The 27280-nt window shown below is 40.8% G+C and overlaps 1 pseudogene; it reads right to left on the bottom strand.

The window, feature by feature from the left end:
- Window positions 1-19615: 19615 nt before the first annotated feature.
- Window positions 19616-27280, bottom strand: part of LOC104965713 (carbohydrate sulfotransferase 12-like) — a 21226-nt pseudogene continuing 13561 nt past the window's right edge.

The following is a 27280-nucleotide window of genomic DNA, read 5'->3' as shown; positions in this document are numbered from 1 at the left end:
ATAAAAAAGCATAAACTACCAGTCAGGAGACCACCAAGTAAGTCAACATGTATTGCTAATTTCATCATTATAATGAGTCTGTTTTATCAGCTGAGACTCCAGCAGTCTCCCTGGTTTACCTATTGCTAATCTGGCACGGCTAACCCTTGTGGAGTTGCTGTAGAGGCACGGTGATAAAGCACACAGCAGGGAGATAGAGGCAGTGATGGAGATGGAGAGGGAGAAAAATAAGGAAAAAGTTAATACATCAGGCCCCTTTAGGGAAGTAACGCTTTTTGTGTGTAGTGCATTGGAAGATACACAAGCGTTGATCTATTTCTGTACCAGTATGTTAAAATCTCTACTGGGAGACTGACGTTTCCTGACAGTTGGGATGTTTTGAAATGCGGTTTTGTGAGGTACTCATACATAGTCAGTGTCTCACATTTACAGTATACCATGGTTGGCAGTTGGCACACAATTCAGTATGGACCTTTAAATATACATATAGGCACACGAAAGTGTTGGTCAACATCCAAACTCAGAAAGACTGACTTAATATTCCGTTTAAGTATATGGTGTATTAGGGATAGTTTCATCAATTTATGTTGTATTGAGGAAATTATTAAGTCTCTGTTTCCGTCTGGGAACTGAAGCTGTTATCTATGATCGGGCCAAAGCCTCCAAACTCCAGTGAAAGAAGAAGTAGGGAGTTGCGTCTCAAGCTGGATTCGCATGACAAGGGGTAAAACGGCTTGTGTTTTCTATGAACTCGGCCGAAGCATTGGCTTGAATTTGTTGTTGAGCGCTTTGCTCAAACTTACAATTATTTCAACTTTGAGCTTGTTTTGTTTTTTTCTGAAAATGACAGCTGTATGTAGCGCCGCAAGCTAGCAGAAGAGGTAACCAAAGAAACAAACCCTGCTTTTTTGGTAGGCCTTTTTTTTTACTGATTCTGGAGGTACCTCATATAACCCCAATTAAAAAAAATACAAACTCTCCCATTAAAGGGGCGGAAGATAACTGGAAAAGGAGGCAAGGATAGTTTTGACCATAAATTGTGACTGATCTCTTCTTTCAGTTGGGAAATATTTTTTAAAAATCCTGTACAAAGACAGGAAGAACCAACCAGTGTTTCCTGCCTCTGTTTACTAGTTTGTATCTTGAGCCAAAATAATTTTTAATTTATCGGATGTACTCAATGAAACTAAATACGTGATGACTTACACCTGATCGTGGCATGCACACTGGGTGGGAGTCAATGTGTGTCAAGCGTTGAGCCAGGTTTACAGGCATGTGCGTGTGTATGTGCGTGCGTGAATATTTGGTTCCTTCCAGGAATTCTTTGCTGTCCCGCATTGCATCCTCTGAGGCCTAGTGTGAGTAAGCACATTTGTCTCCAGGATCTGACGTTCCACAGCAAAGGGATGAATGAAGATTGTGAAAGAGGGTGTGTTTCAGCTCCATCAGGGGGAGGAAAGGTGAACTCCCTCCCACACCCCTACATCACACCCTGTCCTAGACAATGCAGGGGGCGGTGGGCTGGTGACTAACAGTACACAACCCATCCGTACCTCATGTAGCCGGATGGGTTGTGTAAAACGCCTATGAGACTGGACATGTACTTCCCCATGAAGACTGACTGGGACATGCATTCTGGAAGGACCCCTGGAGACACTAGACCGCAGTGGGAGGGGTCTAGACAAAGTATAATCAGTCCTAATTCTAATACTGTATGTTGTGATTAAAAATCTATCCTAAATCATGTTTTCTAACAGTGTTTCTGGGGGAAATTGAAGCCATATTCATCTTCATCATGTTATGAATAGCTGAGCTGGCGGGTGCTTCAGCTGAGAATGAACAGCAGTCTCAAGGAAGTGACAGCTCTCTGGGCAGCGTGACACAGTGTGCAGTAAGAGAGGGTCACACAGCAGGGCCAAGGACGCAAACCACGCCAGTTCTGTGGGAAAACCGCACTGAGCATGCTCAACAGTCTGGTAGGGATTTCTCAAGGAAGGAACCCCAGAGGACTCCACTGATTCGCCTGCTGTGCAGAAAAAATAGAAAATCAGATCTCAGCTTCTCTTTTTATTTTTCTCACAGTATTTCCATGTAACAGACACACAATCATTCCTCTGTAATAGTTTGTTTAATGCACAGATTTTTCACAGTCAAGATGATGCTTACTTAGATTCTAACTGACAGCATACATTTGTATTATCCTTTTGTTTTGTGTTTATGCAAAACACCTCTCTGTCTGCCTGCACTGAACATGCAGAGTGCTCTGTAGAAAGAGTGCAATAAACTTGCTGTGACACTTCCCAGACTCAAAGAGTGAACCCTCGTTCTTAAAGTGTGCGCGTAACCCTGCGTCTGCTTGGTTTTCCCCCCTACGTACTTTACTCTGCTGAAGTTTGGCGGGCCTGCGATCGCTCTCTGGCACTCGAGTGCTGTGACGTCAGGAGTTTACGCTCTGGTTAGTGCCTCAGTCACAGAGTGAGACAGGAGAACAGCAGCAGGGTGACGTCTGTGCTTTTACGGTAGCTGGGTCCTGTTATCACTGGAGCTACTATATTACTTTTATTTATTCCTTTGTTATTATGTTCTATCTGGGGTCTGGCTTAGACCTTCAGTTAGAGAAAGTTGGTGGAGGAAATATCCAAAGCCTTTTTTGAGTCAAAGTAGTAATGCCACCTTTTTAAAGTACTCTGTTTTAGATAAAGTTCAAAGATTCAAAATGTGTCAGTATCGGCATCAAAGTAAACTTCAAATAACAAAAGTACTTAATCAATTGTTTTATATCCCTTTATTACATTAATCAAGCAATGAAATTGTGTCTTCATCTTTAATGTTTAAGCTTAACAGGTTACATAAAGTTGAACTGCTTAAAATATCTAATAATATTGAAACCCTAAAACATGCTCTTAGGCTTTTTGACTGTGATAATGCATAGTCCTTTTCATACACACACACACCCTGGCACACACACATTCATCTCTCCTTTGTATATTCGGGTAAGTCCCCCCCCCCCCGGCTGACCCTCTGGCTGACCTCTGTCTGGCGGTGATGATGTCACACACAGAGGTCATCAGAGGTTATCACGACCGGCTATCAGAGCCGTTTGGGCCTTGAGTGTTTGAACGCTCCCACCAGACTGACTGTGGTCAAATAAGCCACTCCATGCTAACTCAGCATACCCCCTCACACACACACACACACACACACACACACACACACACACACACACACACACACACACACACACACACACACATACATACAATGAAGTCGCCCTTGAGCACTAAAAGAGCTCCAGATTCTGGACTTAACCAAAAATGTTATGTGTATGTGTGTGGTGAGCCTGCAGACACCTTTCCTCTTTTTGATTTGACCTTTGACCTAAATGATCTGTAACTCCAATGAGCATGACTGATAGATGTGAGTGAGTTCTCTGTAGAGTAAATGATGTTGGCCAGGCGACCTCAGATGTTATGGTAAACTTGCAGAAAGCTTATGGGGAGTTTGGTTAGTGCAGTTCGGTTCATTTAGTCCCAGTTTCTCACGGTCATCAAGTTGTGTTGAGGGGGTGTCTTTGGAGTTTAGGGCGCACTAGTCCCTACACTTTGTAGTCTGGTAAAAAGCATCAACCTAGATTTATTTAATATATCTTTAATGCATAAGTCTCTCAGTTTGATTATATTTTAACGATGAACATTCACAAGATTAAAAATGATTAGGCCCAGATAGGTTGTGAGAATGAATGCATTGATTTATATGCATTTAGTAATGAATGAATGGACTTTTCCTTAAATAAAGTCACAATCAGAACATACACAATTTAAGCGAAAAGATCATTTATCGTGCTAATGTCTAATATGATGAAAATGTACAATATCTTATTTTATCTTTCATTTCCATTATTTTTCCATTTTATTTTATTTCCTATTTTATAAAAGTGTAACATGTCTTTGAGCACCTCAAAAAGTGCTTAGAATTCAAGTGTATTATTATTATTATTATATTATTATTAATATTGAATATTTAATGTTATTTATCTTTTATTGTATCATTCTCTAATGGAACAACTGTCAGAAAAAACGATTTCCCGCTGGGATTTTTAAAAGTATTTCTGATTCTGATTACAAACTCCTCCAAATGACATTGTAATCGCCTAAGATGTTTCAAAACAATGACAAATGACAAATGACGTGTGGTTATCCTAGCGTCAACCCATTTACTCATGGCACAATGTTCGGTGATGCAAGAAAATGTCTCCACTTTCACTCCATTTGTCTTGCTCCATCTCATGATGTCTGATCCCTGAAAGCCATTTCCAGCACCATCGTTTCTGTTCCCTTTCATGTGTTTTCGTCTTGCACAAACCTGGCAAGAAAAGGTAGGGCAGTGAAGAGGAAAAAAGAGGGTGAAACATCCTTTCTATTTTATCCAGCTGTCGGGCTGTTAATGAGATGGGAGAGTGTTGTGATGAAGGAACATTCCCTGGATGTTCAAGCTATCAGTTTGGTACAATGAGGCCAGGAGCACAAGCCGTAGGGGGTGAGTAGGAGGGCGTGTGTATGTGTGTGTGTACATGCAGGGGGATCTGAAGTCTTGTGAGAGAAGGCAGAGACCCAGAGAAGGGAAAGATGAGATGGCGGAGGTAGAGACGTGATCAGAGTGAGAACTACTTTCCCTCCTTTTGGCTGTCTTTCTCCTCTTGTGTTAGTTGTGGCTTAATATTGATCTGTTATGGTATGTAAGATGAACATTGCTGGCTCCCTTCAATAGTTTACTTTTGAGCACTCACATTCTCCCATTGATCCTGGCTATCATTTACGAAACCTGCACGTTTGCCTTTGCTCTTTTTTTATCAGACATATGGTATGAACACTTGGCTCTTGTTTTCACACATAAGGTATGAAAAGGTGTAATGAAAGAAGAAGCTCTTTGAAAGCGAGACAGCTCTGTCTATAAACCTCCAATCTGTTCACTCCAGAGTCTCTAAGTAGACACAAGCTACTCCAAAGTTGTTGGGAAATTATAGTTAGAGAGAATAAAAGGCAGGAAAATCAATATTCAGTGCCCCGTTTACAGTTGATTTTACAGGAAAAGTTTTTGGCAAATGAGCGTGTTGGCTTTATGGCCAGATTTAGATGAGAAGCTTGACCTCCCTCACCCATGTTGATATTATCTGCCCATTACATGGCTGTTATCAGTTGTTAGCACAATTATAGTGCTTTGGACCGGCAAAGTGAACCTTCTTGCATATCGTGAAACGGACAGTGAAACATTTTGTCAAAGCTGTGAATTGAAGGTTCATGTGAGGTTTGGTGAACGATCATTGTTTCGCTTAAATAATAACTTATGCTTTGTTCATTTAAATAAGTCAATGTGTTAAGATTGGGGGTTGCTTTTTTTTTTACCCTACCTCTTTCCTATGTGGACTTTTTTAGGCTTTATACCTGTCTCCAGGTAAATAGTACCACAAAAGTTTGGAGCCTAAACATTGTTCACCTCCCTGCAGTGATCAAGTTTACCAATAGATGGTAATATATTAGCCAAATAGGAGGTAGAGTGGGTCCAAATCATCTCAAATCTGCTGATGACAACTGATATTATTTAATCAGCTAGCAACTTCTTTAAGTGATGTCTGTATAAAGTTATAGCAAGCCCACAGTTAGCTTTGCTTAGCATACAGACTGGAATAATGGGGAAGGCTATAGCTCATAACACTTAAACATTAAGATGTTACTTTACTTTACAATGTTTATATCAAAGTGTAAAAACTCCAGGTTGTATTTACTACTTCCTGTCTTCACCATGAGTTTCCTAGCTAGCTAGCTAATCAACAGGCCCCAATTTATCTAGACACCCACTTACTCTTAATCCATCTGTCATTCTCTCTCTCTAGGTGGCCTTGTCTTGTCACTGCAACCACAGCTAGCAATATGCAGGCAGACCCAGTTAATCGCCAATTCCCCATAACAGGCCTTGTTTCTCATCATCCAGTCTGTCTGGCTTCCTTATCAGCCTACGGAGCTTTTCATCTGCATCTCTGGTCCTCTGCCACACCACCAGGTTCTCGTTTAGCCTCCCACCCTTGGAGCGAAGCTGTTTAGAGGAATTATCTTTCATCTTTGTGGGTGGACATTTGGATCTGGGAGGAAACAATGTCTGAGAGTGTAGGTTAGAGTCAGTAGTTATTTGTTGACAGTGTATTGGAATATTTGACAGAGCCACTTCCAGATCCAATTTGAACGCCTGCTTTCTCTATCAGGGATTTTATAGGATTAGCAGATTTCAAATAACCTGACAAAACTTTCCACATTTGTGGTCCTACCCACTGTTTTAGTGCAAAGGGTTGAGGTTGGCTTTGTTTTTTTTGCTCCCACTCCACACATGGTTTCAGAAGGAAGTGTTTAGTGGTAAGATCCAGATTTTAGACATGGCTTAGCTCAGGATTGGCAACCAGGTTTTATGAAGAGAACATGACAAAATCTGCGGGAGAACTGCCCAGAAATGTACGACAGATGATTAGGATTTACAAACTCCCATGAGTGCTTGGACCTGGTGACTGGGACCTGCTGGTGGAGACAAAAGGCCTCAGCTTTGGCCCTCATCTGCCTCTGACTGAGGGACTCTGCAGGCACTAATTCTCCCCTGTCAACCCCTGCTCATTACACCACTTACTGGGAAACCTCTGGTGTATACCTCGGCATGAAAATGGGACAATACCTTTGTGGAATGCGAAATAACAACAATCCACTGTGGGAATATTACACAGGGGCTCAGAAAGGCAGGATGACTGTTCATTAGAAATCAGAGCCTTGCTGTGTTTCCTTCCACTGTTGGTGTTTCTTCTCCTTCAGGTTTTGTAAAGAAAAAAGTTATCACTTCTTTAGCAGTTTCCTTGTGATTTTACTATAAAGCAATATTTCATAAAAAAAGTGTACAAGGTGTCACATTGCTGGTGCATTACATGTGTTCTTTTGTGTTTGTGTTCCTGATAAGCCATCCTGTTGCCGCCCCAGTCATTAGCTTACACTCTGAAATAACACTTTCGCCAGACACAAACTCTTGTCGTCACTTGTACAATCAGCGCTGTCTGCTCCGTAAGCCCTTGAAGAAAAACATCTCAAAGCTTCGAGGTGATGTCTGTCAGCAGGTACTTTCACACAGATTTAGAAGAGCAGGGAAATGACTGTTTATGGGAATTGTCTAGGACCAAATAACACAAACAATCTCCCAAGTAGCAAGTTTTTTTCTCATCCCTTCCGCACTTACATCATAACCCAGACTGCTTATTTCACAGACTCAGCAGAACACTTTGAGCTTGTTTGTGTCTATGACCCCAAGCTGGGTCGGCATGTATCATAAGGTCTGCTTCTGTATGCTCTTCCTCTCATCAGATGCATACAGAGTAGATGTTGTCTCTGTCTCTGGGTGAGTTTGGAGGCCATATTTGTGGCTTTACCTCCCTGCTGCTTTTGCAGGACTTTGAAGCTGAGTCTGGGGAATGAGAGATGATCTCTGATCCCCCCCCCTTCCTCCTCCTTTTTACTCCTGTTCTAACGCTCCTCACAAGACACAGCTGGTCTGTGAGATCATCCCTTCTCGAGCGGAGTTGTAAATAAAACGTCTCTCTCTTCTCTCCCTCTCACTTCCTAGATCCACCTCCCTCTTATCTCCCTCAAGGAACATGTCTTTCTCCCCTTGTTGCTGATTTGTCTGACAAGTTGTCAACAGACCAGGAGAATAAAGTTTCACACACTTTAGAGTTGGATATCACTGAGATGAACCGAGGTAATGATGTGATGCGGGCTTCAGATCATTGATGTATCAAGCCATATATTTAGGGCTGAGGCTGTAAATGTGAAATGTAGTTATGAGATGATGAAAAGCCCTCATGCACTTGTGAATGTGACTGTAAGTAATTCAGAATTTCAGAAGACTCTGAATACGCAAAGAATGTTATATTTTTAGTTTCAGATCTTGGGATTTAGTTTGTTTGTCTGTAATGTTCTTGGGTTTTTGTTCAGTCCTTTGAAGGTTATATCTGTGTTTAGCATTCAGCCGAGTGTTTTGGTTCTTCTGTTTTCCAGCTTGTGGACTCTCAGCTTTAACCTTATTTTTTATCATTAAATCTTTGAAGTCTGCTTGCTGCGTCCGCCATAGTTATCTGTTTTTCGATCAAAACCTGCACTCCTAAAATTGTGACATTGTCAGCAGGAATACAGGAAACGACTGACCAGACTTTCATGAAACATGGTGGGTGTAACCTGGGACATGAAGGAATCCATTACATTTTGGAGTGGATAAGAATGGGGGGGCGTATTCACAGATTATTTTTCACTTAGGTGAACGGCCTTTGGCGGAGTACTGCTGTCTCCGAGTATCCTTCTAGCTGAACCTTGCAAATATGTGCAGGACTGAAACTGCTATCTTTGCCAACAACTTGAACATTGAACAATTCTAGTAACGAAACTCTGGTTATGAACATATTTTTTACATTACAGTTGTTGTCGTGTCAGTAAAATCAAGAACTTGCATGTGGTCAAATCCGTATTCATGATAGAATACAAACTGTATGTTTCATTGAAGGTTTATTTAGTGCTGCAGTTTTAAAGAAAGATGACGTCTCAAAGTCCCTATCATCATTATTTATTGGTGGCTAGGGTACGGTTACCATATCCAGGGATGTCAAAATCCCAGTCCAGTTGTATTTATTGTAAACCTGAGTCTGACTTTATAAAATGAGGGTTATATGGAGTTAGCATTGAGGACAAATTGCGTTACAATTGCCAACGTAGAGGCTCCTAAAGTCCTCAAAGTCTGTCCTTGAACTTCTTCTCAGCCCGGTGTCACATCCCTCCACCTTTGTAAGTGAAAGCCAGATACTGCTGATGAAAACTGCTCCAACACAATGGAGCGACCCTGACCAAAGCCAGGAAGGGAAAATAAGAAACACATCCTCCACACGAAAGTCTTGGCCCAGGTCGTGATATCTTTTACACATAACACATCCTTTTATTCAATTAAACCTGTTTAATTAATTATTGCCAGTCATAGGCCTAATGTACTTTATTCACCCTGTCGGACTAACTCATTTTCAGTCATGTTTGTTTTCCAACGACAATGATTAAGGAAGTGCACTTGATTCCTTAAAAACAACAAGATGCTGTTATTTAAACGTTAAGAAAATATACAGGATGTGTCCTTTCCCTGCGTGGTCTTTTGACCTGATTGAGGATGCTCTTGCTGAGTGTCGCAGACAGATAAAATGCATTAGCGGTTTGTGGTTGGCGGACCGCGGCTCTTCTGGCTCAGCTTTAATCTCTTTGTCTCCTCAGCACTCTCACAGAGAGAGGCACAACTGTGGTCATGATCCCAACATGAAAGGATAACCCTAATTAAAACATCTAAATTACAAAACTAGACAAAGCCATTCTGAAGTGGGGGAACATGCTGGAACCCCTGAGGACAATTAGTTGGCTTTAATAATACTTTAATAAAATTAGAAAAGGTTGGATTTCTGTGTTTGGTTGATGCCTGGGAAAGCTTGTTGGCACTAGTTCTTTGTAAATCAGTCAACACGCCAATAACATATTAGTTTTTAAGGGTTTCGTGGCTGTGGTACTGGTTATATTTGCAAAACACGTGCATGCACTCAAGCTGAGAACTCCCTGAATCACTTATGCATTGATGTATTTGTGATGAACTTTGGCTTTGTGTTAAAAAAAAGTGTCTGGAATGCAATGATTGGCAGATGGTCTGATAATGACAGATTATCTGCCCATACTCATTTTGAGGTTGTAAACACATGAAGGACTATGGAATATTTAGCATATTACAAATAAACCAGCTTGGGTTTGCTAAAATCCTAAATCTGAGACAGATTGATTTGTACCAGGCGAAACAAACAAGTCAGAATTCAACCATGCCCCTTCCACGCTTTTATCTTCCTCTCAATGTGATTAGTGGATTTTAAACCAAGCTCAGTGTTTTGCAGTGTGTGGTTTTGGATTCTGGGTTTAATGTCAGAATGTAGCCTCAAATATAAGCCTTGTGATGAATTGTTGCAGTGCTGTGAACTCAAATGTTTGGAAGATCTCTTGAAGATTGTGTGGGGGAGTTGATGGCTGATTAATGAGGGCAGATGCAGAGATGAGTATTAGGATGTGGTCTGATCATCCACCTGGCCATGAAGCCATTGACCAGACATATCAACTGGAAGGGAAACAGGAAAAGAAGCGTGAGTGTATATCTAACAGAACTAGACTATTTAGTCTATTCCATAACTTCCCAAGGACTTATTGATAACACTGAGTCCTGCTGCAGAAACCACAGCGTCATTGGCAACAGGGTAGAGGTTAAAGTTGTCGACAGTGTGTGTTTGTGTTTGTGTGTTCATGTACAGTGCATGCAAGACATTTTCATACATCCCTTTAGCAATATTATTGTGTCTACTTCAATGTTTTGAGAATTAGAGTTGACTCTCTAATGGTGGCTCAGTTAAAAGGGGGGTATCTGTCCAATCAGAGCCATCTCATTGTAGACACTGCCAAACCATAATCCTGTGAAGACTGAAAAGAACTAAATCAAAGTATTGTTATTCAGTATTATCTGTACATTAGCTTGTATTTTATTTGAAAGATTATGATAAGAAATGGAGATTGATTTAAAGAAATATTAACACATATTGGGAAATTACAGTAGCTTTCTTGCGAAGACTAAGATGAGAAGATCAATACTACTATACAAGCGCCTCAAAACCAACTCATTAAAACCATTTTAATTGTTTTTCTTAAGTTCCTTTAATAAAAACCAAAACAAGTAACTCGTAATCCTGTGAGGTTGCCAGCCAACGAGCACAAGGTTCAGGAAGTGACTGCTCCTAGCCAAGAACATCTTTTGTTCAGACACTTTCTATGCCCAACCGTCTACCTTGTCTTCCAATAAAACATCATCACACGACTTCCTTGTGGTTTTATGCCAGAGTTGGATAATGTTGGTTGGAAAAGGGAAACAAACTAGTTTCCTGTGTCAAAGTTCCATATATTGTCTGACGTATTGCTTGGTTGGACATTCTTCTTGTTTGACCATTTCCGAGACACATAACGTGATTTAAGTGTCCCTCTAACCTGAAGCTTTTTGTAAAGGCAAGGCAAGGCACGTTTATTTATATAGCACCTTTCATTCAACACAAGGCAATTCAAAGTGCTTTACAAAAATCAAAGACATTAAGAGCATTAAGAAACACATTATAAAATGGCATTTAAAAACACTCATTTAAAAGCAAAGTTAATAAAACATGAATAACAAAGGTACATGAATAAAAGTGACAGTGCAGTGTGAGATACACACATCTGAAATGTTTAGGTCTGACTCTCAATCATTTCTAACTTTTTAGCAGAAATAGTTTTCTATGACCTCACGTTCTTTCTACTCTCTTTGTTATCCTTTAGCTATTTCAAGTGTTTCATGCTAAACGACACAATATATATTTCTTGTGCATTTTGAGTGTTTCTGCTTCCTCCAACACAACACCCTTTTTCTCAGACTTGCAACAACTTGATGCAAAGCTTAAAGAAATCACATCCTTATTTACAAGCATGTGCATACTGGCTGTGAGAATGAACGAGTGTCATCAGGAGGTTGCAGCTCTAGATCCTTCATAATGAATGTGAGAGTTGTAATAATGGCTATCATCAGGGCCGGCCCGCAGCACTGGCGTTATAGATGTTCGCCTAGGGCGCCAGATCTGGGGAGGCGCTGCGCTGGCAGTTCTGGGAGGGAAACATTTTTTTTGAGCGTTGGTGCTCATCCTAATTTTCGGCCTTGATGTAACAATATTCATAATTAAGTAAATGTAACACCCTTTTCACCCAGGTTACACGTTTCATTTGCCCTGTACGATGGGCGCTGTAAGTGATGAAAATGGGGAATGTTGGCTTATCTGGCGCCCGCAGCTCACAGTCAAAGTGCGAGTGAGCGAGGGAGAGAGGGAGGGTGCACCAGTACCGGCGCTGTTATTATTAGAATCTGGTGCTCTAACGGATATAAGAAGAAGATGTTTCTACAATAATATGGAGGGAGAGTCCTCTCCTGTCAGACTGAGCCAGCTAAAATCTCACCTAGTGCTGCAAATTGTCTAGAGCCGGCCCTGGCTATCATGACAGGATGATTAACTTTATACAAAAGAAGTAAACTAATACTAGGTTTTATTCTAGTATAAATATAATCAATATTCAGTACTGACATTAAACCAGCAACAATAATGAGATTTAGGGTTTTAGAAAGGCCAATCTGCCTTCAATTTAATACATTTTTTAAATTGAAATAGTTTGTTTTCTAAACATCACATCCTGACCTGTTCTACTATATTATTTGAACAAAAGAGTGTCCAAATCACTTACAGAAATGGAACGATATTTCACCCTTCGGCTATTTGTTGGTCCTGTCACAAAAATAATTATGTTGTGCCTAACAGAAATATGAAATGTCTTGATGCAGCAAATGCCAGCCATCTATTTTCCGCCTTCAGATGGTGGCGCAGAGGGCGGCCTTTGAGTATGATTTATTTTGAGACAGGGCAAAACTTATTTTGAAGACTATATCCCACACATCCAATGCTGTTGCCTTTCTCATAACAAGTAGATATACTGCATTTACTAAAAATGTTTACCAAAAACAGGTTGGAGGTTGTGTCACATTATCAGAGAGTTTCTTCTTTATTACTTCAGCCAAGGAGGTCATGTTCTTGGTCTGGTTTATTTTCTGATTGTCGGCACGATTATGAATAGAAATACTGAACCATTCATCATGTTACTTGGTGGTAGGGTGCACCATGGGCCAAGGAGGAACCCAAGACATTTAAACATGAATCAAAATGAATGTACAGATAATCATTTTTATGTTGTTAAATTGCATTTGGCCTTGGCACAGTTCTGCACTTCAAGTATTTCCATCCTGTTTTCCTCTTTTCCTTGTCAACTGATATTATTTATTGTATGATGACCAGTTACCCAAACAGCATGGCATATTAACTATACTTAGATCCAAAACAGTGGCTGACAAGAAGGCAGTTGCATATAAACAGTTTCAGACAAACAAGCAAGGCTGCCATAAATCTTCAAAATACATCCAAAAATCCACAGTAAATAAGAAAAGTATGGTATTTGAACACTAAATCTATGCGTTGTATGTCAGTCAGGACAACATTGCACAAACTTGTGGTTTTCTTTGCAGACTCGGTTTCCTGTGCAGCCTCCTCTGCATGTCAAAGAAGTCCAAACAGAGGTGGAAGGAGGAAAACATGTTTTGCATAGAGATGATGGCAAGTCATTAAATATGTTACCCTTATAGAGGACTTGAACTTGAACGGTCAAAGCTAATACCAATGGCCAGACAAGAGGGACAATATTGGAAAAATAATTCAAACCCTGTATTGTGTTCAATTATATATTTTTTAAATACCCAAATCCAGTTGAGTTCCAATCTCTGAATCCATCAGCTTTGAGTCTGGTAACTATATAGCCTCTAGGTGCAACGACCAATATCATAGGTTTTCCCTTTTTTAAGCTCCACTCATACAGTATTGTTAACCTGCATCCAAATCCCACTCAAACATAAGTGTTTAATGCAATACTTGGTTTACAAATAGACTGCCCACTGAAACAACATTTTGCCCTGTAACTTACAGATACCGCATTCATATCCAGATAACTGTGTATAGAGATTAGTTTTATGCTAAAAACCTTGTATAGCAGAACCTAAAAGCATGAGAGTGATCATAGTAACATCATCCTATTTTGAACTTCGGTAAAGTCTCCTTTTTCTTTCCCACCATGTGTACAGTGTGCTTGTGAGTCTATATGCAGGGTGTGTGCAGTCAAAGACGTCCACATATCTTTGCAGTGGCACAGCCAGTTTCACTCCCTCGGGTGCTCTCAACACCCGAATGGCTGTGTTTCCATCATTTCTTGTTTTAGTGTGACCCTCCATATGGCTCAACTCTTTTACACTTATGAGCTCATCTCAGGTCCAGTCACAGCTTTCCTAGAAACACCGCCATGAGAACATTTATATTATACACAACTCCAGGACATAGTAACACTATCTCCCTGAGAATCACAACATTGCAACTCATTTGTTTTTCCCTTAACAAGATCAATGCCACCTCAAACCTACATTTGACAGCTTATTTAAAGGCATCATTTGTTAACTCCACGGTCAAATTCTGTGATGCAACTGTGGGTCTGGTTTGCAATGTACAACCTGTAGTCTCTGTGGTCCAAGCAAAGAGGTGTTCATATTCCAAATTGCTTGATTAAAAATAATATTGTGTGTTTTGATACATTAATTATAATGTGTTGTTAAGGATTTTGTATATCTTTCTAGCTTCAAAAGACAAATATCTCGCATCTATGAAAATCCTGATGCCCATAAGCAAAACAGTTAGAGGAGCACATCTGGACTTCCCTCAGATTACACATCCCGAACGTGACCTGAGCTGGAAACGATTTGTGTTCACCGGCGGTGTCGTCACTCCTGCCAAGAGGCAAGAGGGTGGGGAGGGGATGGTGGAGGTGGAGGGATGGCGGGAGGCTGGGGTCAGCGGGTGATGATTCCTGTGAAAGGATATGGTGAATATACTGAGTTCCTCTGCTCTTAAGGTTTGGTTGTGGTAGATACATGGTTGTGTTTGAAGATGTAATCTCCCATTTGATTTCCATTCAGCGGGCAGGATGGGAGGGTGCCGGGTCCCTGCTCCCCTGGGCTCCCACATCCAACCCATATCAGGGTCAGGCAGACTCTCTTATAAACACTGATTAAAACACTGGAAATGGCTGCTTGGCTAAAAGCTCCTGCTGACAAGATCCAGCAGGATGGAGCTACGCTAAGGAAGACAAGCCTGATGTGAAATTAAAGTCCATGATGTACATCTGTGGTGATTTTAACTGAGGTCCACTTTGTGAGTCTATTTTCTGTATATTTCATCTGAAGTAAAACAATTTCCCTTCTCTTTACCTCCCCTCTTCTGTTTATTTGAAGGTCTTTAAATCTGCAAAAGAGAATGACGTGTCATATGTTGTTAACATCATCAAAGCATGCAGAGCGCGACTGTTCTTATCTCATCATCTGAAACAGATGCCTCCGGTTCAGAGGGCACTGCTGCTGAGTAGATTTCTGCAGTTTTATAACAACCAGATAGAGAAAGAAAAGGAGGCTGATGTCAGTTTCGGCAGCCCCACATGCAACCCGTATGGAAAATACAGAAATACTGATTCCATAACAGTACACATAACACAAGAATGAGATGTGTGGTTTCATCTGGCAGCGTTTAGTTTTTCCTATTTTTTCTCATTTAAACATAATGAATGACTTTCATATTTGCAGTGTTAGATCTCTGGTTAAAAAACAACAGTTATTCCGCAGTGACAGGATGGTATATTGCGCCCAAAATGATCAGAGAAAGAATGTAATCACATTCATTAAAAACCTTTTTAAATGGGACATTGTTTCTGTATGATAACCACAATGAAGAGACAGACTTAAAACATATGGCCGTTCATTGAATGCATGGTTTTGCTCAAAAAGCTTTAAAACAGCAATTCCATTGGGAGTAACGGGAAATAAATATCAATGAAGATTTGAAAACTGAAAAGAGGTTTCATCTGTGGCAACACCAGTGTGTTAGAACGGGGTACAAAAATACTGGACTCAAATGCAAAGACTCATATTTGAATGAGAAAAATAAAACAAAGTATTAACAAAAAATCACTCTTGCGAGGACAAAACAAAACTCTTGAAATCAAACAAACAAAACTCTCCTCTCTGGTATCACGCTGGGTCTCTGGACATATGAAGCACACTGAAACAAGACGAACTGTCACAAGACAAAGGGAGACAAGGACTATTTAAACATGAGGAAATTGGGAACAGGTGGAAAAAATCAGGGGCGGGGCAGACGCTGACGATGGCGGGAAAACACCCAAAGTGAGGAAGTAACAAGGTCTGAAAAGAAAGACAAGAGGTAAGTACAAAATAAAACAGGAAATGGGAAAACGAGACATGACATGAAGCATGGGGACTTGACTAGAGATGACAGACATAAAATAGACAGACAAGACGTGAAGTAACATGAAAACCTGACTCTACATAGAAACCTGACTAAACTTGGAGTGACATAAATACCTGACTAAACATGAAATGACAGACATAAAACAAACACAACTAACACAATTGACGAGACACCACACAGTGTCACGAAACACAATTGTGTTGCTCTATCCTCCTGTCAACATTTCTTAATAAATGACAACTAAATATGAAAAACAACAGAATTCATCTGTTAAAAATGAGTTACCTGGAGCCTTTTTGAGTGAAGCATATAAGCTGGGTAATCCTTGTTGGGATGTTGGGAAGGCTCTTAACTGCCCCTTGCCCTGCAGGGCACTTAGTGGCTGCATCCTTTATCAGATAAAAACAAACTGAGGGAATCATCAGGTTAAAAGCTTCAAACTAATGAGATGGAAATGATGTAATCAGATTCATCTGGTGCTCATTTGATGGCGCTGTCCTCATGCGGCCACTTGATCTCTGCATGTGAGTGGAGTTTACAAACAGCGAAGAGCCTTTTTCTCTCACAATATTCGATGCTGCACTCGATGGGAGGTCCCTTTCATACAAGTGCATTGTTGTATAATCAGCTATCTATCAAAGCATTGTGGATTGATAAATCTGCACTGTTCTGTTCGGTTTTATTGACTTAGTCCAATCAATTGGAAGCTTTTTTGACTCTAATGCAGAACAGCAGCGCCAGCTTCTCTCAGACCCCCCGTGGTTTGGCAGGCAAACCAGAATAATATAATATAGTGCTTTTTGTTTTCTACGAGAGCGGCTTATTATAAAGCCAACTCCAGCATATATAAACATGACATGTTTATGCTTCTGACATTTTAATTTGACCCAATTATATGGTGGCTTTATTGAAATACTCCCTAATTCCAACAATGCTGGAGGAATTTGGCCTTAGTTATAATGCAGGCAGTCATATGTGGGTTTGGATTGTTTTGTTGTGGTTTTGGAGTAATTTCTCAATTTGAGTACGACAAAATGACAGGGTTTGTAATTTTGGACTCAAGAACCAAGTTTCTATTCTGTGTGTTTTTTTTTTTTTAAATGAATAAATAATGAGGCCGTTGGATTCAAGAAGCAGTTAAATGATTGTGATTGTTAAGTCAAATGTATAAAACAAGTCGACCACTTGTCCTTTTGTTTTGAGCTCGTGTGTCGGTTTCTATAGTTCACCAGCGTCTGTTGAATGTCAGTTAATAGCAGCCTGCTCTTTCATAACTGCCAGAGTAGATTTGCTTTTCTTTGACTGGGAAAGAGAGTATTTGAGCACACTTGGAAGCTGAAACATAAAGTGTTTACTGGGTCGATGCTGTATGTAAGATCCTGATGTATTGAGTCGTAACGTGATTTACATTTGACGCTTCGAATCGAATGGATGCCCCTTCACCTTCACATGCATGTGTTTGTCAGAAAGTAATCGACAGTTGGTCTGAAGGTACATTATGTTCTGTGAAGGGCTCTTGTTGGAGAAAATGCACAGAAAATCCATCCTATATAGTTTTGAAGTTTAAAAGTAAAAGGAGTATAAGTCTTGGTAAAGCATTTGCATAAATTGTCTGGTAAATCTTTGCCTACAGCTTCCAGTGGAGCCAGTGGCACAGCAGGATGAAGTTTTTTGTATGCCGTACATTATTGTATGTGATGGCTAACCTTTGGATTGCATGCAAACAGTATCTGCTCTGTTGCAACCCGGAGAGATATGCACTGTCAAATAGGATTTCCTGTTTTCCCATTTTGTTTCCTCCTCTACTCTCTCTCGTTCCCTCCCACTTCTCCTTTCATCTGCAAACTGAAACTTCCCAGAGCACGGTCAGTATCTGTAGAAAAGATTAGGAACACCCTTGTTGTCTTTTGTCCTGTAACCAATCAAAACCCCTGTAGTGAGCTACTGAAACATTTGGAAATTGTACGTAAAAAGACGCTGCTGTTGTTGAAGCATCCTAGAGGCTAAACACCAACACACACCACCCTAATCAACTACGATGGCCCTGATGGACATGCTAATTGGTGGTTCACTTCTATAGATGGAGAGATGGAAAGCAGTAAGGCCTAAAAACTGAAATAAATCGCAAAAGTGAAATCTGGTTGTTGACCTTAAACATCCATATGTCTTGGCTTTTTAAAAAATAGCTCATGTTCAGGAAAAAGACTTCATTACCATCAAAAGGAGATGCTAATTGCCATAAGTGGAACCAATAAAAAAGGTTTTATGGCTCGCAGTAATCCTGTCCACAGCAGGACGACAAAATGAATGAATTCTTTGTTGAGGTCCTCACAGTATATGAATCCACTTTATTTGTGCATGTCCTCTTTCCTCAGGGCAAGTAGAAAGAGCAGAGCAGTTGCAGATGGCTTGTTTCAGGAAACCACGGGCCCAAAAGGGATCCCTCTCTGCTGTGCATTTAGTATACAAACTACAAAGGCAGGCTGCGGTCAGCACACCCTTGTGAAAGGGGCTAAAATAGTGTCAGCAGGATGTCCACCAGACTGCAGGCAAGCAGAGGAGAGAGCATACCAACATGACATGTGAAGGAGAGGGGAACACATACCGTCAAGAATAACACATTGATATTTGCTCTTATTGACAAACATCATCGTTTTAACTGAGATGGTTATGTGGATGGATGTATTCAAAGCCATTTGAAATGGAATTCACCATAAATTACTGCAACTTTTGAAATCGGCCTATAAGCAACCGGGGTCCATTCATAGCTAAACAACCGCAACCAAGGCCGTTAAGTGTTACTTTTTTCTTAACATGGCTGAACAATTTTTATCGGGCTCCCTAAAGGGCAATGTTTGGTAAGCTATAGAAAGAATTTAGAGGTTTGTCTCTTTCTTTATCCTTTCAAAAGCCATAAACACAAAACCAAATTGTACTGAATGGATTTAAAGAGAGTGTTTTTCTGCTGTTACATAGTTCAGTGTATAATTAACTTCACACGAACCCAGCATTGTGTTTTTGATCTGAAGAGGGTTATATTATAATAGAATAATATTTTAATTAACAAAATGTAATACTACACAAAAAATAGTGTCGCTGCTGTGTTTGATAATCAGCCGATGTCAATTATTGGTAACTGCATATGCAATGCTGGAAGGAAAGAGGTGTAGCAAGAGTAGCTTATTCAATGCAAAGGTGATGTCATTGATGAACAGCCTCACTATAGGTGGATATGTGCAGGGCATAGGGCTGAGTGGCATTTTGACTGTGGCTTTTAATGGATCTCTTTCACTTGTAAAATGTATTGACAGTAATTGGCTTCTGTTAACAACCATTTTCGACTTCCTATGGTCCAACATTATTCAATTTTTGTGTTCATGAAATCAGTTTGACTCTGTGAAGGTTCAAATTTTCGACTTTTATTTAGCCAACAACTCTGTCCAGTTGTTGCTGTCTCTGAACTCGACATTGTGAAGTCCAGCTGTTCAGAAATGTATCCCATCATTCCACCCTAATTAAAGGCCCGCTCATGTCGGACCACCATTAGTTGATTGTGGTACTTCTCTTTGAAGTGATCAAAAACTTTGATCGTCTGGATATTTTCAGATGAGGTTATGAAATGTCACTTGTATCAAATGTTACTCTTTCACTGACTAATGTCGAAAACAGAGCCCTGCTCCTCCTACACAGGCAACAATGCAGCTTTCTGCCTCTCCAAACCTTCTAGAAACACGTGCTGTTTTAAAGCATTGTTTTTGTGTCAAAGTTGGCATTCCTGTAATATTAAAACATTCTTTACAGCTATGTTCTGCCTGACCTCAAAGGATGTGATTAACAATGAGGTGCCTCAAGAGACAGGTTCATTTTGCCACCATTTTGGCTCACTTTGACTTTGTGAGGCTTTTAAACACACTATAGAGTGCTAGGAATATATACTGAAATATAACTTTTAAAGCATGCCATGTTTTACTTTGATACACATTTAGTTGAATAAATAAGGGTCATGTTTTGATCAAAAGCATAGATACGCTGTTTTTACGGGTATGTGTTTTCTATATATGAGTCAAAGGCCAAGTAACACTATTTCAAAATGTCTGGATTGGATTTGACTCAAGTACATCATAGACCCCTTACTCCACTACAAAAACAAGAAGTATGCTATTTTATAACAGTGCTGTGACCAACTTGCTTCAGGTTAAATTACCATCCAAACATTTGACAATAGGTGTGGCAGAGATTTAAAGTCCCATGGGTAACTTAAATAAGCAGAGAAAACAAACTCCAAACTAATGTGTGATGATGTGACCTCAGACGTGGGACGGCAGTGTTTAAACTTGATCGAAACTGAACCTCAGAGTGACGCAGGTGGGAGTTAATGTAAAAAACAGACAGCAAGAGCAGAGTTGATCTGGTACTAGCGACGCCATTGGTTTGCTGGCCTTCCCCCATATGTGCAGTCTTGGGTCATATCACAGGGAGGCTGTGGCGGCGCAGTGGACTCGTGCGTAGGTGTTGGGATCAGGGGAGCACAGGTTCAAACCCCACTGCAGTCAGCATGTCGTTGTGTCCCTGGGCAAGATACTTCAACCCCAAATTGCTCCTGTGGGGATTGTCCACAGTATTGAGTATGTACTGTAAGTCACTTTGGATAAAAGCATCTAACAATTAACATGTAATGTAATGTATAGAAAGTAATTACAAGGTTATATCAGGAGAAGAGACTACTAAAAAATCAGTACTTTTTCAACAATGCCATAAGAAAAGAGTGGTGACAGGAAGTAGCTGCATTTTCGCTCATGCTCAGAGCAAATTGGTGTTCTGATACGGATCGGGCAGCGACATCAGGTACCCCAGAAAAAAAACTTGCCTGTTTGCTATCCTTGCTCCAAAATGGTGGAGCAAGCTCCCCATTGATATCACGACAGCAGACATCAACACATCTTCAGCCGCAGACATAAGACCCACCCACCTTCCACCTTGGCCAATGCAGTAGCACTAACAATGGATTGGCCTTTTGAAAGGTAATGTTCCTGGTTGTTTGCACTTAATACAAGTTGCATTGGATAAAAGCATTAACTTATTTAAATGTAATGTGTTTTGTGTTTTCATTCACTGCTAACCCTGATAGCTCTTTAGCTCCCACTCCAAACACCTCAGTGACAGAAAAGCTGACGCTGTGTATCTCTCTCCACACAGTGTGTTTGCTACAGCCACCAGGAGGTTTCCCGTTCTAATCCAAGTAGGATATTATTGGATGTGCCAGTGCTCATCTGAGAAGGCTTCAAATGCGTGGCCCCCCACTGTTCCTGGGCCCCTGAGGGCAGGCCCACTGGGACACATTGTAAAGACGACACCGCATTTCTCCTTCAGACACTCTGACCTGAGCTGTTTGCTCCGAGGTGAGGAGCGTGGGTCTGTGAAGAGGAGACGTAATGAGGAAAACAGGTGAGCTTTTTAACTAGAGTTTCACAGCTATTAAAGTGCCAACACACCGGGTCACCATGGTGATGAGGGCGGCGTGCGAGGCTTCTGGGGAGTCAGCATATTTTTGTGGTAGTTTCTTTTTTGTAAGTTGTCTGGGTTAGTCCGTTTTACGGAATGTATTCACTTGTATGTGCGGATTATGAACTTTATTACACAATTACAAAAACCTTACTCCTCAGAAAGAGAAACCAACACAGGTTGTTGCTGTTACAACACTGTTACATACACTGTCACACTTAACTAGGCTATTGATTAACATATTTTTTGATTAACATATTTTTTGTTATAATATGTTGAAGTTTTTCTTGTTTTTAGAATATGAATACTTTTTTCTTTTTTTTAACTATTGCAGTTTGAGAAACCCCAGTCAGTATTGAGACCATATATACAGTCTATGATTGAGACAATCCCTCTGCAAAAGTCTGCTTTGTAAAGTACTGTCAAAATATTGTTTTCAACATACCCTGATACCCTGTGTGTTTGCAAGATTCATTATTAATTTTTTTGTGCTTTCTACCAAATTCTAGCCGCAGGAGGACCTTGCAGTGCAGAAGCTGTTTAGACAACACAACTACCTGGCTAGGTTTAAGTAAAGATAGTGGTGTGGGTTAGAATATGCTTTGAAGATTGCTTTTGAAGATCTGGCAGTGCCCAGGACCCGACTAAAGACCAGGGGGGACCGGGCGTTTGGGGCGGCCGCCCCTAGACTCTGGAACGCACTTACCCCGGTCCTGAGATCGGCTCCCTCCCTCAACCTGTTCAAGGGACACCTAAAGACGCACTTATTTAAGCAGGCGTTTGAGCAGTCTTAGGCCGTTCATCACGTCACTGTCCTGTCACTGTNTAATCTGTAGCTATGTTAGTTTGACAATAAAGAACCTTGAACCTTAATCGAATAAGGCTAGACAAAGCTAACATAAAACTAGTATAGCATTCACCATATTGTTGTGTTATGTGTTTTAATGGTTTTAGTGCAAGGTTCCTGTGGTTCCATATTGTGAAAAACAACAGCTCATCTGTTCCTTGTTCTTTTGGCAGGTGTCGACTGTTTTTCCCCATCATTGTCTTATTCTACTGCAAACACATTTCTTTTTTAATGAATGTTTCTTTCAATTGTTGGAATTGCAAATGGATAACTACAACATTAATAATGAAAAATTATATGTTTAGCACCGCTCATATAATAAATGCATCACAAAGGGATTTACAAATTATGGGAAAAAACACATAATACATATTAAAACAGGGATAGAATGCCAAATTAATGACAAATAGGATACATTATAAAGTAAAACACAATATCAGAAAATATTAGTAATATCTGTAATAATCTCACAAAAATGAAAGACAATAAAATGGAATGAATGCATTACATAAAACGTCAAATAAAATGACTGAATGATAATTAAAAAGCTAAAAATCACTTTTCCTATTCTCAAGATGCACACCCATTAATAAGCACCACATCAGCATTAGTTTAAATACTCTACTTTGCAGAACAAGCACACCTTAATTATGTCACAGCCAACCTGATGTATAAAGATTAACTGTCTACAGCTGAAGATAGTCATAACCTTATTGCAGTTTACATTGTTTGCCTATTTTAAACCACCTTTGTGTTATAGGACCTTCCTTGGAGTGAATATTCCCCCCAGTGCACACTGCTGAGATCCTGTCAGCTATAGTGAGCTCGCTGGCTCCTCTTGGTCCCAGAAGACCCATTTACACGTTGCCCTGCCAGCAGGACCCGGGCCAGCCTATTCTAAAAGCCCTGACAAGCATTACATAGAGTCCATGACCCAGAACACTTAACTATATCCAAAACAGCAAAAGGACAAAATGGAGCAGAGGAGAAACAGATCTACTGTACTGAGCAGTCATAGTTATTGATGATGTAAAGATCACGGCTCTGCACTAAAACTGCAGTGCATACAGTGTGCATGCATGACAACCAACACATGGTGGAAGAACTCATGTGCTTCTGGTTAACATGTGGGTCGTCATATGTGAGTAACCCTATACTACCCTTAAACGCATTAAACATGACTCTTTGGTACTTTGTGAAACAGCTGGAGAGAAAGATCTTGAGGATCCTGCCTTTAGTATTTAATCAGGAATTTTAAATAAGTGTGTGTTTCTTTAGCAGAGGGATTATCTTACCCAAACATCACCTTGTTCCCCCTTTTTTGTTCTGCACTCAGTTTGTCACTCCAGCTGTGCTGTGTCCATAAAAAAAGTCAGGTGGTTAAGGGGTGTCATGGATTTCTACTTTTTCTTGCAGCTGAGTGTGATTAGGTCACCATGTTGTCCTTTTGCAAGGAAGGGGTTCCTTGGGAGCTGACTCTGTAACGTGCTGGGGCCGGGGTAAGACTGTGGAGTGATGATATCAGGACTTCTAGAAACAGGATCCCCACTACACAATATCATAATATCAAGCTGGGCCCCTAGCCGTGCCCTACCCCCTTCAGAACCAGTTTTAACTAAACTAATTGGTTTGTTTTAGGAATATATTATGGTTTGGTGTTAAATGAATACATTTGTAAGGTGCTAGTTAAGTACTTAACTTGCATAACAAAAGTAAGTTTACGGTAGTGAACCTTGGCCTTTGGTGTCAGGACTGAATGTTTGTGTCCCCTGTGGCTCATCATTAAATGGGTTATATACAGAATATACTGTAGTTCATTTTTTTACATTGCATGTTATTTAGCTGACACTTCTAAGCGACTAACAAGCACTTAAACACTGTAGAGATGTGAGCAATTTGGGGTTAAGTATCTTGCCAAAGGACATGGGGCTGGGGACTGAACCACTGACCCTGTGATGCACCATGGGTATGAGTAGAGCTTTGAATGAGCCTTACCCATTGCATTCCCCTCCCTTCACCAAGTGCACTCAACATAATGTTATGAAAAAAACACATGCCTTTCTACAAAGTTAAAGTGAAGGGAGAATGGCTTACTTAGCTGAGTCTCCTGTAAACAAAGGAGTTTGTGGAATCAGAAGAGCCTTTTGGGATCCAGAGGACCCTTGAAGCTGGGTCTCCTTGGTATATGGCATACATTATGGCACACTGGTATCCAGGCTACACTAGACTACACCTATGACTTCTTCCTCCTCCTCTCTTCAATATGGGGTCCGATTAATTTAGTCTTTGGCTTGAAGTCTATTGTTGCCATTCCACAGAGAGCCAGAGAATCTGGGAAGAATTCTGAAGTTGGAGGGACCCGCGGACAGCTGCTGTACGAGTTGGGTAGAGTCCAAGTGCCTATCTTGTGGTCTTGAAAGCTCCTTCAATGTCCTAATTGCACTTCAGATGTTGAGCGTTGTTTTCACTCAGCTCTCACCCAACATAAACTCGCCCAGGACCATCCTAAAAGTCAATTTACAGGGTCGCCTCCCCTCCCTGGTGTATAGCTCCCATCCCCTGCTGTCTGTTGTTGCAAATTAAAAGATTGCAGGCATGTGACTTGAAGTTTAAACATGTGTGTCTATCGTTGTGTCGTTTGTACGTGTACGCCTGCAGGTCTTAGAGAGCCATGTGTCTCTGTGTCTCTGGATGTTTACCCAATTACTGCCGGTCCCAAGAGGTCCCATGCTGAAAGACGTAATAAGTCTGTACTTCGTGTACAAGTCAAACATTTGCTGCAGGACTCACTTGTTACAATGACATTTATTGTGTGCACCCACATGAACACACACAGACACACACACACAATTGATTTACCCCTCAGGAAAGTGCCTACAATCTGCTTAAAATAACTGAGAATAACTATTTTTTAACTCGTTAAACTAAGATGGTAAACATTGTAATGTTGTCAGCATTTACCCTAATGTACCGCTGTGCCTTACAGAGCAGCCAGCTTGTCATTTGCGGGTGATTAAGATGTAACTTCTTGTTTCAATTATGAATAACTTTTCTTCCCCACTTTAAATAATTACATTTTCCTCTCAAATTGTCCATCTTGTACTCTTCATTGTATGTTGAGCAACGCCACAACAAAACTGGCCTTAAGTGGCTTAATGGTCTGTATATTATAAACCGCTAGCACACTTTCAATTCACCACACATATATATTGCTTTGTAATGAAGACAAGCTCACTGGGCCAAGAAACTCTGACAGGGTGGGGGCTGAGGGAGAGTACAACGAGATGTTGAAGGCTCCACAATTAAATTGTATCTCTTTTAAATCCCAGGCCAGGCTTTGCTACTTCATTCAAGCTTTCCGCTCCCTAACGGCCGATTATCTGATCTGGAGGGGAAGTGAAGTTTACACTGCTGATAGCGGCTCTGAATGATGCTGCCTGCGCACAACTCAGGGTGACTCTGATGACCTCAATGACCATCCATGGAGAACACACACACACACACACGCACACACACACACACACACACACACACACACACACACACACACACACACACACACACACACACACACACACACACACACACACACACACACACACACACACACACACACACAAACACAGCTGTAGTGACTGCTCCATTGAGAAACATGGAAAAAGGTCAGTTCACTGACGATGGGGGCCACACGCCCAAGTTAAAGACAGAGGAGTTTCTTTTTAAAAGATTTTCATTGCCACATGTCGGTACTGGCTGGGGTCTAATGGCCATTCATTGAGAAACTCGATATAGTTATTCTTAGTTTGAAATGAAGGGTGTGTGTAACAACTATACAGTGACTTGACAACACATTCAAGAGTTTACAGTCTATTTAAAGTTTTAGTCACTGCACATCAAAACACTGCCAAAGGGCAATTACTCCGAACTGTTTTTACTTACCTGTCACCCCTGTGCTGTAAATATGTTTTATGGACGGTTCTGGGAAAGGGGACTAATTGTGAATGAAAGGTTGTGTTTAAAGGGGTTATTCACCTACAGCTGCCCATGTTGATGGTTTAGTTCTTCCCTGAGGAAGCGTTTTCAAAATAACAAGAAGAACCTATAGGAAGAAAACCAGCTCCAGTGCAAAAGTTAGCAAATGTGGGATTCACATGGGCTTTCCAGAGAACTGTGTGCAGTTCGTTATAACTGCTGATCTCAAATGTTGACATTTCAAAAACCTTAAGGTCACGCCTAATTAGTCCCATCACACTGATGGAACCTGCACACTGGATTATAAGTGCTAACTGGTGTAAATTGCAGGGTGGCCCATGGATGTTTAGTTTGCTGATTTTGGTTTTGGGAACATAAAACATGATTATAAGACTTGGTGTGAAATGTATTGAAATGATCTTCTCGCAAAAAAATGATTATGACTCTTTCAAACACCACAAGCCTGCACATTTAATGACCATAGTGACAGAGGCGATAGAGCTTCTTGCCTGTTTTTGCTTAGCATGAATCATATGGGAATACTTAATTGTCCCTTTTTTTTTTACAATCTTTTAGGGAAAAATCTACAGACGCCTGAAGTGATGTGGCTTCGAGTGGAGTGACGACATGGAGGCCATCTGAGGCTCCGGCCCCACGAGGACGATAACGGTCGTTTGCTTTACTGTTTAGTGTCATATAGACCGTTCGGCCACACTAGGACGACCGAATATGACAGTAAACAACTGCGGAAACGATAACGGGTCCCAAGGTGGATAGAACGGCATACGCAACGCTCTGGGGGGTCCAACGGCTCCGTGTGTAGGACCTATACGACCATTTTCTGATAATGATGACGCAATAGCCCCGCCTCTCCCCACCTCTGCTGCTCACCCCCG

The sequence above is a fragment of the Notothenia coriiceps genome, unplaced genomic scaffold (assembly GCF_000735185.1).
Source record: "Notothenia coriiceps isolate Sejong01 unplaced genomic scaffold, NC01 NC01_scaffold00037246, whole genome shotgun sequence".
In the NCBI taxonomy this organism is placed as follows: Eukaryota; Metazoa; Chordata; class Actinopteri; order Perciformes; family Nototheniidae; genus Notothenia; species Notothenia coriiceps.
This window is presented reverse-complemented; position numbering and strand designations above follow the sequence as displayed.